Consider the following 13,905-nt stretch of genomic DNA (forward strand, 5'->3'; position numbering starts at 1 on the left):
AAAAAATGAAGTAGAGAAGAAAATATTCCAAAATAATTAAAATTGCTAATACATCATTTATAATTGCTAAATTTTAAAACAAGTAAATTGTTTAAACAAATACATCACTAATAATTGCTAAATTTCAAAACAAGTACATTGTTCAAATACTACATCATTGATAATTACTAAATACTAAAACAATTAAATTGTTCAAACGGGTTCAAATGTACAAGTCCTAATATTATGACTGACTCTCTTACAACGGCTGCATTTTGTGCTCTTTGAAACTTCACCAATAGAAGAAATCCTTCTTTTTCGAGGCCTTCCTGCTGAACGTCTGTATACTAGAGGCAATACATTGTCATTCACCTCCACAACACTCCAATTAGTATGGTTGCCAATCAGATGAACTAATCCACAATAAATTGCAAATAATACACTAGCATAATAATGGAGTGAAACAAATGCATAAGGATCCAAATTAAGGCTACGAATCACAAGAAGAGCATGAGCACATGAAATTTCTTCTAGATCCCAAAAAATACAAGTGCAGCTATTACAATTCAACTTTACTAAAAAATTCTTGCCTCCATCAACTACTTGAAATTCAACTTCACTCATAGAATTAACCTGAACAAAAAAATTATGGTATATCATTAATGTATTAAATAATCGTTACACTTTAATACAATATATCAATAATTCACTATTATAAAGAAATATATAAAACACACTTACAATGAAGCTTTGTGATTCATCAACTAGCTTTTTTATTATTCCTTCAGCCAAAGGACTCAAACACTCTTTGAACATGAGACTGCTTCTCTTCTCTCATAAAATCATTGTTGAATAAACTCTCTAATGGCCTCAAGCAAGGATGAAACTGGTAAGTCTCTATCAATCTTCAACTTAAAATTAAAACTTTCACAAATATATGTTGTCATTATTTGATATCTTCTCTTTTTCTAGAGTATGCGCGTGATCATCTCTCAAAACCAACTTTCATAAGATATCCTTTAATAGATGGGTATATCGACTCCATCCATCTCATATGTAACTCAGAATCATCTATTGTATAAGAGTATGCACTTTGACAAAAAATATTTTCAACTAAAGAGTCTTTAAATGACAACTTGACACTCTTCAAAAGATGTTCTACACAAACGCAATATTGTACCATTGGAAACACATCTAAAACACCTTTCAAAATACTTATATGTCTATCAGAAGCAATGACCAATCCCTCTCGATCTCCAAGAGAAAGTTTTAATTGTTCAAAAAATCATTTCCAAGAAGCATCATTCTCTGAATCTACTATACTAAATGCAAGAGGGAAAATTTTACTATGATCATCCATAGTTGCTGCCGTTAACAATGTTCCACCATACTTACACTTTAAAAATGTCCCATTAACGGCTATATTTGGTCTACAAAATCTCCAACCTTCAATTGATGATGCAATAGCCATGAAAAAATATTTGAAATGGCAATTTGCATCTATTTCATAAGCAGTAAAGTAAATGAACCTACAAAAAAAGAAACAAAATAGAACAATCAATTTAATAAAAGCACTAAATAGTAAGTGCATACATCATACAATAAGTATACTTCATCATAGATATTTTAGTAAAATCATATACAACAACTAGCTAGTATACCAACTATACAAGTAAAATAGTGAATGAAAACATATAATTAGTATTGCGTACATCATACAATAAGTATACTTCATAATAGGTGTATCAATAAACTGATATACAAAAATTGGCAATAGTATAAAAAAACGAAATAAGTTGAACAAGATACTAAATTAAGTTGTAAAAAACAAACCTGGATTTATTTTCTTTAGTTTTGAAAAGAACTTTGGAATCAAAGCATAAGAATTATCGGCATCTCGTTTCAACAACTTCATAACAGATTCTTTTGATCTCCAAGCCTTATAATAACTAACAGAAACTCCATAATTCATACGCATATGGTGAATGATATCTTTTGGTGTTGAATGGGAATAACTATATCTCAAACAATCAATCATACATTGACTAACAAATTCTGAAGATGCTTGCTTATGAGAAGAATGAACAATCATTGAGCAACTATGATCACTAACATATTTTCGAATCATCCATAATTCACTTCTTTTATAACGCGATGCTCTAACAAACCAAAGACAACCATATTCATTACATCCCAACTCAATGGATCTTGAATTAGATCTCAATGTCTTAAACTATAAATTAGTCTTGACAGCTATAAAGCGGATGCCTTCAACAAAATTTCTTTACTACAAAACAAATCCTTCTCCTTAAAAGCCACGTCATTGTTAGTATAATTAGTAATATCAACATCTCTAAAAAGTGCTAATTCACATCCTAAATCAGTCTCAACTAGAGAAGAAGAAGAACCAATTGACACATCCAAAATCGTGTCTATAGAATGAGCAACTAAAAGATATTGGGTAGATTGATCCTTAACCAATGTCAAGAACCAAGTCACATCTTTGTTTTTAACAATCTTAAGAACATGTTGAACACCATTACCTATAGGCAACAAAACTGAAAGTTCAATAGATGACTCAATCTGAATTTCAGTATGTATCAAGTTCACAAAAAAATCAAATGATGATGTCACTCCATCAACCAAAACACAATTTGTTTTGTAATCCACGTAGCACTGCTGCTCATCCCATTGACCACTATGAAATACATTGATTGCAAGCTTAACCATAACTACAATGAACTGCATTCATTTTGAGAGAATAAAAAACACGTAACTGTATTAGTCAACTAATATATATAATAAAAGTACATCAAATCACTAACGTAAAAAATTGATACAAATTAAAAAACAAACAAACTCTGCAAAGTCTCATTCGGTAAAAGAATATAGGAAGAAATACATCCCTGAACAAGAAGAGATGGTGGTGAAGAGGAAGAAAAAGATGAGGAGAAGAGACGTAGCAAATAGGAGAAACCAAGAACGGTGGAGATTGAAGGACGAAGAAAACTACAAAGAGGAAGAACGACAAAAAGAGAACGAATAAGTGATGGAAGAGTAAGAGGAAGAGAAAATAGTGCAGATTTAAGAGAATGACATTTTTGGAATAATGAAAAAAGTAAAATACAAAATATCAACAAAAATTAAAAAACGGTTATATTTGCAAAATTGAAAAGTTTGGTGCTAATATTGCTAAATCATATTTGTATTCTGCCACCCAATACAATTTTTCTATTTTCATTTGCCCTTCCTTTTCTTATTCTTTTTTTTTTTGCATTTTTTATTTTCCTTCCCATCGTCTTTTTCTATGTTTTTTTCCCTTTCTTTGGTAATTTTTTTTATATTTGTATTCAAACCGTTATTTGGTTCAAGATTGTGCTATTTTGTTTTTTAAAACTGTTATTTGGATTTTTATGACCGTGAATTTTTTTTTTTTGAGATTTGGCTCCCATAATTTAAACAATCAGTGTCAACTTTAAATGATCGTGTGCCAAATCTAAACGATCGCGTACCAATTTTTTTTTTTTTTTTGATAAAGATCGTTTAATTTGGTTACCCTAGTTTAAACGATCAAATCTAAACAATCGCGTGCCAAATCTATGATTGTACCAAAAAATCTTGAAAAAAATTGTTTAAATTTGACTACCCAAATTTAAACAATTAAATTAATTGTGTGTCAAATCTAAATGACCGTGTACCAAAAAAAAAATATTGAAAAAAATAGGTCAAATCTAAACCATCGTATAGGAAAAAATAGCAAAATCTAAACAATTATTTCTCAAATACATTATGTGCACTAGATGCCAATTAATCATGAGATATTTTTTTGTATTTTTCATTATAGATTTTTTTCGTTTCAAAATTATTCTATACCGTGTAGATATTTTGTTACTTTGTTTTATTTTTAAAAAGATCCCTTAACAAAATATATCTAGTTTATAGAGAGAAATAGTGTTCTAGTAGTTAAATTATTCGATTAATAGGTTAATACTCTACTATTGTAATATATATAATGCGTTAATTTTTATTGTAATGATTTTAAGCTCAAAATGATGTATTGTTTATTTAGTTTAATTATTACTTTCATTCAATTAAATCTTTTGTTTTTTTATCGTTTTGTTCAAATTAATTTGGATTTCATTAATTAAATTGCTTTATAAGAATATAAATGCATGTATTATTTTTCTTTTGCACCTTCATCTCCCATATACACTCAAAATTAAAAGAATGAATGTCCTAATCATGTAATACACCTCTCACTTAAATAGATGTATTATTTGGAAGAGTTGCGCCACATCAACATCAAATGCACTTACCTAAGATTTTACTCACCACTCGATGAAGAAGGATAATATAATTTTTTTATGAAAAGTATAGGGGTAAGAAGCAGGTAAAAATTCTCTCTACATGGTCCTTTTTAATATAGTAGAGATAAACATATACATGCATATACATATATATCTTTTCTTGAAATGTTGATGCCTTAGGATAGAATGTGGCATACACCTATTATTTTAGAAAAATATATTTTATATTTGTATTATTTTTTACTAACATCCCCTTCTCATTATTTTGGTTTGTACCTAAAAGCAAATAAATGATACCAAACACTAAAGTTCATTCAATGTTCCCATACAAGTTACAAGTGTTTCACATAAATGCAAAAGAAAAAAGAAAAGAAAAGAATACTGTTTACATAGCAAAACACTAAATTTGGTCCTAGAAAAACAAACTTCTAACTTTTAGTATGCTTGCCATGAAGTGATCTTCATTAAAAGTTGAACAACAAAACAAATAATAATAATAATAAAAAAAAACAGAAAAAAATTGGATAGCATTCAAAAATTCGTCTTCAAAATGTTTCAATAGCATTTTCAAAAACATTGGAAAAATATTATAAAATTTATTTTATAGTGGTTTTTATTGCATTCGAAAAACGTTATCAAAACGTTTCAATAGCTATTTTAATAATATTGAAAAAACACTATCAAAATGTTTCAATAACGTTATATGCCCATTGGTGCATGAACTTTCATAAAACACTATCAATATATGCCCATTGATGCATGATAATAACCTAAACATATATCCACAGCAGAGCAAAACCTTACTTGAAAAAAAAACACCAAAAACTCATAAGAACAATAATCCATTAATGAAAAAAGAGAGAAACAATACAAGTTCCAGATATTCCAAACAAACAAAAACAGCGAGTGACGAACAAGATAATGCTGGAAAATAAATCTAAGGGCAAAAGCAAATCGAAGATGGATTCATACATGATGTCAAAGAACTTCATCATATTAAAATGAGTGTGAAGAACACATTAACAAAAATTTAGAGAAGTAGAGCATTAAGCATGTAACCAAAAGTTAAATTTAATGGAAAAATTCATACATGATGTCAAATAAAATTGAATAGACAACCATTAAATCACACATTTGCAAATATTTTTATAAAGTTCTAGAAGGAATGAAATTTTACAAAATCAACCAGCATACTAACCTCTTTAAAAGGGAGCAACCTAGCGATCTCGCCTTTAACGATTGCAACAAGAACTGATGTTTTGAACACATCACGTACCTTCTTTTGTTGTGTTGATCAATTTTTTTCATATCAAAGCTACGATACAACAAAAAATGATCAACAAAATGCATGAGGAAATCAACCCAAAAGAAAAAAAAGAGTTTAGTAATGCAAGGACTGCAAAGAAAAAACAAATAAAAGTTGGTCAATCATTAGCTCTATTAAACACATCTTATACCTTTCCATCACCTTCTTCCATTGACATTTTTGGATTATTTAGATGCATATAAGAAGACAATCCTAGGATCCCATTAAAACACACTGTAAAGGAAACTTAAAAACAAGTAAGAAAATATACAGCTCTTGAATGTAACAAATAGGTGTATGTTGTCGATCGAGAAACTATAACTTACATTATACAAATTTTAGTAAGTCTTAAATCATTTAAAGAAAAAAATGTCCAATATTTTCAAAAAATAGTTTATGAAACTTAAGGATCAATACTAGTTTCTCTTAAAGCAAAAAAAAGAAAAAATGTACTAACCGAAGCTTATGTATACTAATAACAACACTACCTCAAACTTCTTCTTGGATATGAATTCATATGGTATAGTATAATTGATTCGTAAATAAGCAATAAGGTAGAAAATCCTATCATATACACAATTCAATTTTATACAACTAACTTATCTCAAGATGCAGAGCAATTATGTACGAAGGACCATAACCAAGCCCAAAAAGAGCAAAAAGAGCAAAAAGAGCAATTATCTACATAAAAATAACTTTTTTTTTAAACTGCTAAGTGGACCACATTTTTTTAAATTTTATTCTAAAATATAATAATTACCTCAACTCGGTGTTGTAATGACTTCACATAGTTGATAATCTCATCCAACATCAAAGTTTTTGGGTTCTTAACCGGTAACTATGTAAGTTACCTTTGAAATTTATTTAGAACTAATTTTGTACGTTTGAGTTATTTTCCATCTCCAAACCATCAAGAAAACCTGTCTATATCAAAAAATTTAAATGAAGTTCTCAATAAACAGATAAAGGCTCTAAACTTCACCTAAACACCATTTTAGTCCTTGTAAATATTCTAACCTCAAACACTAACCCTAAATTCAAACTTCATAAACAACGTATAAGATCTTTGGCTATTAGAAGAAACACAATGAAATATGAAATAAAGAATAAACGATGTGAGTGATCAAACAAATTCATAACAACCGAAAGAATTACACAAATGGTCTTAAATATCAAACTTCTTATATTTCTACCTCTAACCAACAGTGAAAATGAAGCAGTTGACTTCTCTATTGAAAAATAAAGCAAAGTTTTGTCTCTTTATGATTCACCATACACGATCACAAAATCTCATGAAAGCCACTAGTCAAATAAACCAACAGCTAAAACAAAGTAAAAAAATAACAAAAACCCACAAAGATGTTGAAAATCATTACCCAGCCCCATGAAATCAATATCAACAACGAAAAAACATTTACCCATCTCCGTGCATCCATTTGAACAACCATGTTGCTTCATGGTGCCTCAGAAAAGAAACTATGCACTCCAAGCTTCAAGTCTAAGCCCTTGAAGATATATGTAATCCAACAAATACAAAAACAAGTAAAAAAATTTCATCCACATCCTTAAATTCCCAATCAATTTGAACTCTAAGACACATGGATCCACGTCAATTCATCAATTTTCACTATATGAAACATATACTACTATGGGTTAGGAAGACTAGACATTGAATTACCCTTCAGTAACTTGATTTTCATCTATGAACCAATGACAGTATGACCATGTTTTGTTTTGTGACTCCTTTCCTCCCCTTCAACTCACTTCCAATTTCGTGTGTAACACACTAAAATGCGGATTAAGAGTATATAGCACTCTAGATTGATTCCAAACAAGAGTTAAAAGAAAGCAAAAGGAGAACAGAGTAGGAGGGGAAATCAAATTAGAAGATTGATGGTGAATAAAAATAGAAAGATGAGACAATAAAGATGGAAATGCAATTTAATTGAGATGTTTTGAAGATTACCTTTAAATACACGTAATACCAAAATTTTAAAGGAATCAATGATAATCAGAAGTTGAAAACAGTAATATCAAATATTTCTTTAACCCAATATGTTTAAGGGTGAATTTTGTGGTTCTCACACACATCTTGTGACTAAGATCAAAGACATTGAAAGTACAATAATAAAAGTTATAGAATAAATAGATTTAAATATATTAGTAGTATTTTTTGTTGGATACACATAAGTGATTTAGAAGTAAGAAATTATATGAATGAAAAATCAAAATCAAAATAGTTAAGAGATATGACACCTTTTCCACAAATCTCACAAATCTCGAACATCAAAACATGTTTTCCCGATGCACCTTAAATTGCACCTCAATCCTCATAGATCTCGCACATAAAAACATGAACTAACATAAAGACAAATACCAAAAACATGTTGTAATGCTTTACATATGCAAAATGAAGATATTGATTCCAGACTTAAGATTGGAATTTTTAACCATATATTACAGTAATTATTAAAAATTAAAAAGGTATTAATTTCATAATCAAGATTTTAAAATAATGCATTTGAATGGTAAAGATAAAAACAAAACTAATGAGCTTACACTGTGGCGCACAACAAAAAGATCTTCTTAGGTCCAAGTACCAACTTTAAGGTTGTGTAGACCGCTTCAAGCTATTTCTTCTAATACGAAGCTTTCTGACGTCGTCGTTTCCCTGGGTGCTACTAATCGCTGTCTCATGGCTCAGTGCACCACCACCGCCTGCTTTTCTAGCGTGCTCGACCCTCCTTCCCCCACCCCCACACACACACTGCGACATTTTTCATGAGCAAAATTAATTAAAAATAGCATAACCCATATCCCATTTTGGGTCTAGTCGGTTCATTAGAAATTTTAAAAAATGAGAGCTCCAAATATTAATGGTTTCGTTTTGGTAGGAACTTGCAAGTGCTAAGCACGTGCATTCCGAAGTTAAAGTAACTTTACCTATTCGAGATATGGACTCTCCTTCTGCTTCACCATCATCATCATTATCTTGCTCTATCTTGTTTCTGCCACGAAACATTCCTTTTCTACTAAAATTCCTCTGCAATTTTCATATATTACGATAATTATTATTTTCAATGCTTAATTCCTATTTTAATAACGTCTTTGATACATCAAATTTTCTACTCTTTTTTTTTTCTTCTTTTCAGTAAAAAAGAAAATAAAAAAGAGACTCACTGAAATTCTTGAATTGTGAGAAATTTCCTTGTTGTTAAAGATTGTCCATATTGATGATGAAGCTATTAGATTTTTTATTGTACTGAAATCTGTTAGTTTAATAAAAAATCACTGACTTTTATAATCCACTGTTCACCTCTCCAGGAGTAATAACACCCTGAACGAAAGAATAAAAAACATGATTCAACATAAAAATGGTTAAAAACCAACAAGAGAGGAATTTTTCTGACCTTAGGCGTGAACAAAATCGAAGAGAGGTTTGAGACCTACAACAAGATGAAAGTGAATGGGTGTGAAAGAACAAAATCGAGGAGTGAATGTGGGGAGAGATCGAATTGAAGAGAGGATTGAATTGAGGATGGAGCATGAATGAATGGAAACGAACTTGAAGAGAGGCATTTGGGGAGTGAACGAACGAAAATGAAAATGAGCATTTGCGGGAAGCGTAACCAGGGCAAACCCTAAAAAAAGAACTGAAAATTTTCCCGCTTTTAATATTTTGCGCATTTTTTAGTTTAGTTTCTATAGCATGTTTTTAGAAATGTTATGGTTTGATGCTATTAAAAGGCACATTTGTTATAGTGTAAACCCACGAGAGTGAGCTCGTGCTTCTCAGAAGTTATATAGTGAGGTCGGAAAAATGTCACCCCACTCTTTTTTTTTTTTTAGATATATATTGATATATATTCTTCCTATATATTCACATTTATTTTGACGTACAAAGCTTGATCCTACTTTATCAACTTAAATGGCTCGAAGCAGCTTAGGTCATTCTCTTTAGCTCGGGCTCTAACGAAATATATTGTTCCCCATAGACTTTTGATCATTAATGCCCTAATCTCAGCCTAAAATTAATTATGTGTAATTTTCATCCTCTATATATGAATCTTGGTAGCAACAAGATGCACACAAAATTTTCTTATAGTACAATTTTTCAATGTTGAATCAAGTCCCTTATAATGAATCAAGTACTTCAATTATAATTTTGAATCAAAACTTTTTTGTATTTTGAATTAAAACTTTTTATGATTGTGAATCAATCATGTACATACGCATATATAACAATTTACATACATACACTGGTATATACATATGCACTTGTATATACATATGTGATAACAGATATATATGTACAATATGTATCAGTCAATGTGTGTTTATACATCTGTATGTGTGTACACGTATTTACATGGTACATACATGAAAAAAAAATCAGAATTTTGATCTCTTATGTCCAATCATCTAACTTTAGATTTCTGTCAAAGCGAAGTCTTCTCCAATCTAGCCTTATTCTAGAAGACCTTAGTGGCTATGGAAGCCTTACTAATCAACACATGAATCAAACACAAATGGCCGCCGACAACGCCCCTTTCGCGGCCAGTTAAGATTTATCCATTGTTAATTTGGTAGTGCGCACAACACACTACTGGAAAAACTACCTACTATGACAATTGCATACATTTCAAATTGAATGGAGGAAAGAAATAACTGTCACAAAAACTAAAAAATCGCATTTTTGATGAAAAAAGACGGAATTTTTCGGATTTCACTTTTTGCAATAGTTATTTGGTGTCATAAAATCAATTTTTTCCTAATTCTAAAAATACTAAATAATTTATTTACTAAAATAAAACAAGTCCAAAATTCTTTCTCTACCTCCTCCTCCTCTTCTTCTTCTACTCTTCTTCTTCTTTTTTTCTTCTTCTCTGTGGAAAATCCACGCGTTGCCCCTCCTTCTAGATTTTTCCTCCATTCCGCTAACCATCTATCTCCCTCTCTCACGCACGTTGGGAACGACGAGACTTTTCATCAACGACACACCTGAAATCCCCCTCTTTCTCTCCTTCAGCCGACGCCACCACCCAACACCCCTTGCACCACTGAACTCACTGGTGAATCTCAACAATTATTTCTATTATTTGTATTTATATAGTATATTAACTTCAAATTCTTTCATTTTACCCACAATGTGGTATATTGATGGTTCTTTTTATGAAAAACATCCCTCGTAGTTTTGATTTTATAGGAGATATGTGTTTGTTTTGTCTACCACCCTATTCAATATTGTTGTTTACGATCATTTTTCTAATTTGAATCTACATTTTTTCTTCATGGTTGACTATGTGATGAAGCATTATGGTAGCTTACAATGTGTTTGATAAAATGTCTCAATAAAGTATTTGGTTGATTTTTAATTGATTTTTGTTCGTTCGAATTAGGAAATCAAGGCCAAGGGAGATTTTATGGCTATGGGCTGAAGCTTTGAGGAAAAGAGAATAAAAAATGAAATGTGAGATTTTAAACTTTAATGGCGAGTAGGATCTTTTTGTTTGTCTGTGCATTTTCCAAGTGAATTTGAGTACTTGTGATTTTTCTATTGATCTTTTGTTTATGGTTGCTATTGAGTTCTATTGTAATTGCATGATAGTTACAACATAAACAAACTATATATATAAACTTGAACACAAGTACTTGTTATCTAACTCATTACTAAATTGTTGTAATTTGGTTACTCTTGATTTACTAATGATTGAAGATTAAAAAAAGTTATGAACGTTTTCACTATGAGGAAGAAATAAACTCTTTATGTTGCTAATGAGCTTACCTTGATTTATAGGAAGCTCTAATAAACCATCAATTTAAGCAATTGTTTTGGCCTTGTTATAGTTGTGAATACTCTTTCTTTTTGTTGGTGTTGGAAGTCAATATGCAATAACAGTCCTACTCCTCTTAGACAGAGAGAAGTATGATATTTGTGAGGTAGACATTTGCTATTAAACCTAAATGTATCATTGAATTTCATTTTCCATTGTTATTATCTTTGAAAAAGAAGCCCGACCTTCACTCTCTTTTTCTTTTTGTCTATATTATGATCATGCAATCTTGGAAGCATTATGGTTTCTTTTGTAACATAAAATTATTTGATTGAAGAATAGAGAGAAGTGATTATTGATAATTATAGGTATGTTCTCTCTCCATTTCTTACAATAAGGATAGTAGCAACAAAAATTACTATATGTTCATCTATATTGAAAGAAAAGACAAAAAAATAGTGGTGAATTAAGATTTATTTTGTATGGTAGAATTTTATTTGGCACTTACCATGCTAGATCTTTCCAAGAGGAGTAAATTTGAAATTTTCGAAATACACCACTGCTTGAAACATAATCCACGGTGTATATTATATACATTGGAAAGGGATGTTAGTCCTCTGCAATGAAATTTTGTTTATGAAATTGTTTGGATTTATTAGGAAGTGGAAGTGAATCTTTTCTTGTAGACAAAAAAATGAAATATTCAATGGTAAACTAGTTTTTGGGTATCTCCCATTTGAAGTTACTTTAAACTTGCAAGACAGGGGAGGTGTTTATGTACTTGCTTATAACTGCAGTTTCAGTTTCATGTCTTTACCTTTTTTCTGTTTATTCATCCCCTTTGTGATTCAATGGCTGTGGAGAAAAAATTCTTTTTGCAATGTTTGATTTATTATTTATCTTTTCCATTTGTATCAGTGTTTAGTGTTTATGTGTATTCAAGTTAAAACTGGGGGGAGTTTTGAATTAATTAGGTCGTGTTTGTTATCTATTTGGTTTTTGGCTTTAAGTTTTTTAAACTTAAGCCTATACACTTTTCTTTACCTCTACTTTTTATCAATGTTTTTAAAATTACGCCAAATTAATGTTTTTGAAACTATCATTATTATATGTGCTATAATTCTTAAACAATTTACTCGTAGAGAGAGAGAAGCAAAATTCTAGAAATTGAACTTTGAACTCATAAATGCATGTTTTTCTAGATATCACTTTCATTCTTTTTCTGACGTCCCATTACATAACATATGGACACACACAATACCTAAAGTAAAGTTCAAATAAGTCTAATCATGTGTTGCCTATAGTAGTATATAATGTGTTCAAATAATTTATGGCTAATTAGAGGAAGTTTTTGTAGCATTGAGGTGACATACTAAATCAATTAAGGTGAGAGGGAGACAACAGTTAAAGGAGAGAGAAAGGGGGAGCCAGGAATGAAAGAAAAAGAGAGAAAGTCACATGAATATTTTCAACAGTTTTTGTGAAAATTAAACTCCATACGAAAGCATTATCTAGATTGTTTTGGTGATCTCTTTTAGTTGCTTATTATAATTTTACTGTGGAGACCAAAATTTGATGTCTTGAATAAATATAAAACGATTCTCATTTCTATTTTGTGATTAGCTAGTTGAGCTTATTTTAATAGTTATCAATTAAGAAGTATGGTTGTTGTTGAAAAATCAGTCCTTTAACTGTATGAAACTATATTTTCTTCCTATGACTACCTTATGGCATTTTGAATAATTGATTGAATTAAGGATTAGCATAAAGTTCTCTTACTTCAAGGACGTTGTCGTTATTTGTTCAAGTAAGTAGTTTCTACCTCCCTACCAAAATACATATTGAACTATTGTGGTTTAAAGTATATTTTGTATAATTCTAGTCTCGTTGAAAGTGTTTTAATCTAATTAGTATGGTATATTAGTAGTATATCAATGTTTGCTTGAATTAATATTATCCAAAATCTCCATAGTAGTTCTTTCCTTACTTTGAAAGATCTTGTTGTTCCTTTCCAACAATAGTGTTGAATGTGGGCGGATTAAGGGCTTAATGAGAGTTATCAACTCAACTTTGTCAAATTGTCATGTAAGTGGAGTACGATTTAATCATTGAACATTTTTTCATACTTAGGGCTTGAAGAATTCTCGAGATAGTGGCAATGCTTGTTGAATTTTTATGAAAATGCAACATTGAAAAGGTATTACTTATGAGTACTTATGTTCAATCTTATTTTGTTGTGATCAATTGAGATGCATAATATGCACTAGAAATTTGTTAAAGTGTTAGACTTATATGTTTTTTTTATAGGGTTGGAAGGACTTCAAGGTACGTTTTGTTAAAGCATATTTTATATTGATAAATTTAAAGATGTCAAAGTCTATTACAATGATAATGTTAATATGTTAAGTTTTTGTGTTGAGGTTTATGATTCTTATCTTGATAACATTTTGAACCATCCATTAATTCAATATTGTATGATATAAGAAAATGAGTTTTTGTAGAAGTATAAAATGGATGAAAAGTAGTTGAAATATGAAGA

General features: G+C 30.1%; 1 long non-coding RNA gene across 9 annotated transcripts; it reads right to left on the bottom strand.

Moving 5' to 3' along the window:
• Positions 1–476: 476 nt before the first annotated feature.
• On the bottom strand, positions 477–9,344 carry LOC116402531. Of its 9 annotated transcripts, none has more exons than XR_004214959.1 (9): positions 9,003–9,344; positions 8,773–8,929; positions 8,536–8,635; positions 8,152–8,359; positions 6,353–7,930; positions 5,744–5,805; positions 5,485–5,601; positions 721–2,988; positions 477–612 (listed from the first exon to the last, which is right to left on the bottom strand). It is a non-coding gene; the product is annotated as an uncharacterized LOC116402531 (long non-coding RNA). The 9 variants fall into 9 exon arrangements; XR_004214958.1 differs by having other exon boundaries at positions 721–1,508; positions 1,813–2,988; positions 6,353–8,359; positions 9,003–9,343; XR_004214960.1 differs by having other exon boundaries at positions 721–840; positions 1,375–2,988; positions 6,353–8,359; positions 9,003–9,343.
• Between the last annotated feature and the right edge of the window lie 4,561 nt (positions 9,345–13,905).

Source organism: Cucumis sativus, chromosome 3, assembly GCF_000004075.3.
Source record: "Cucumis sativus cultivar 9930 chromosome 3, Cucumber_9930_V3, whole genome shotgun sequence".
NCBI lineage: Eukaryota > Viridiplantae > Streptophyta > Magnoliopsida > Cucurbitales > Cucurbitaceae > Cucumis > Cucumis sativus.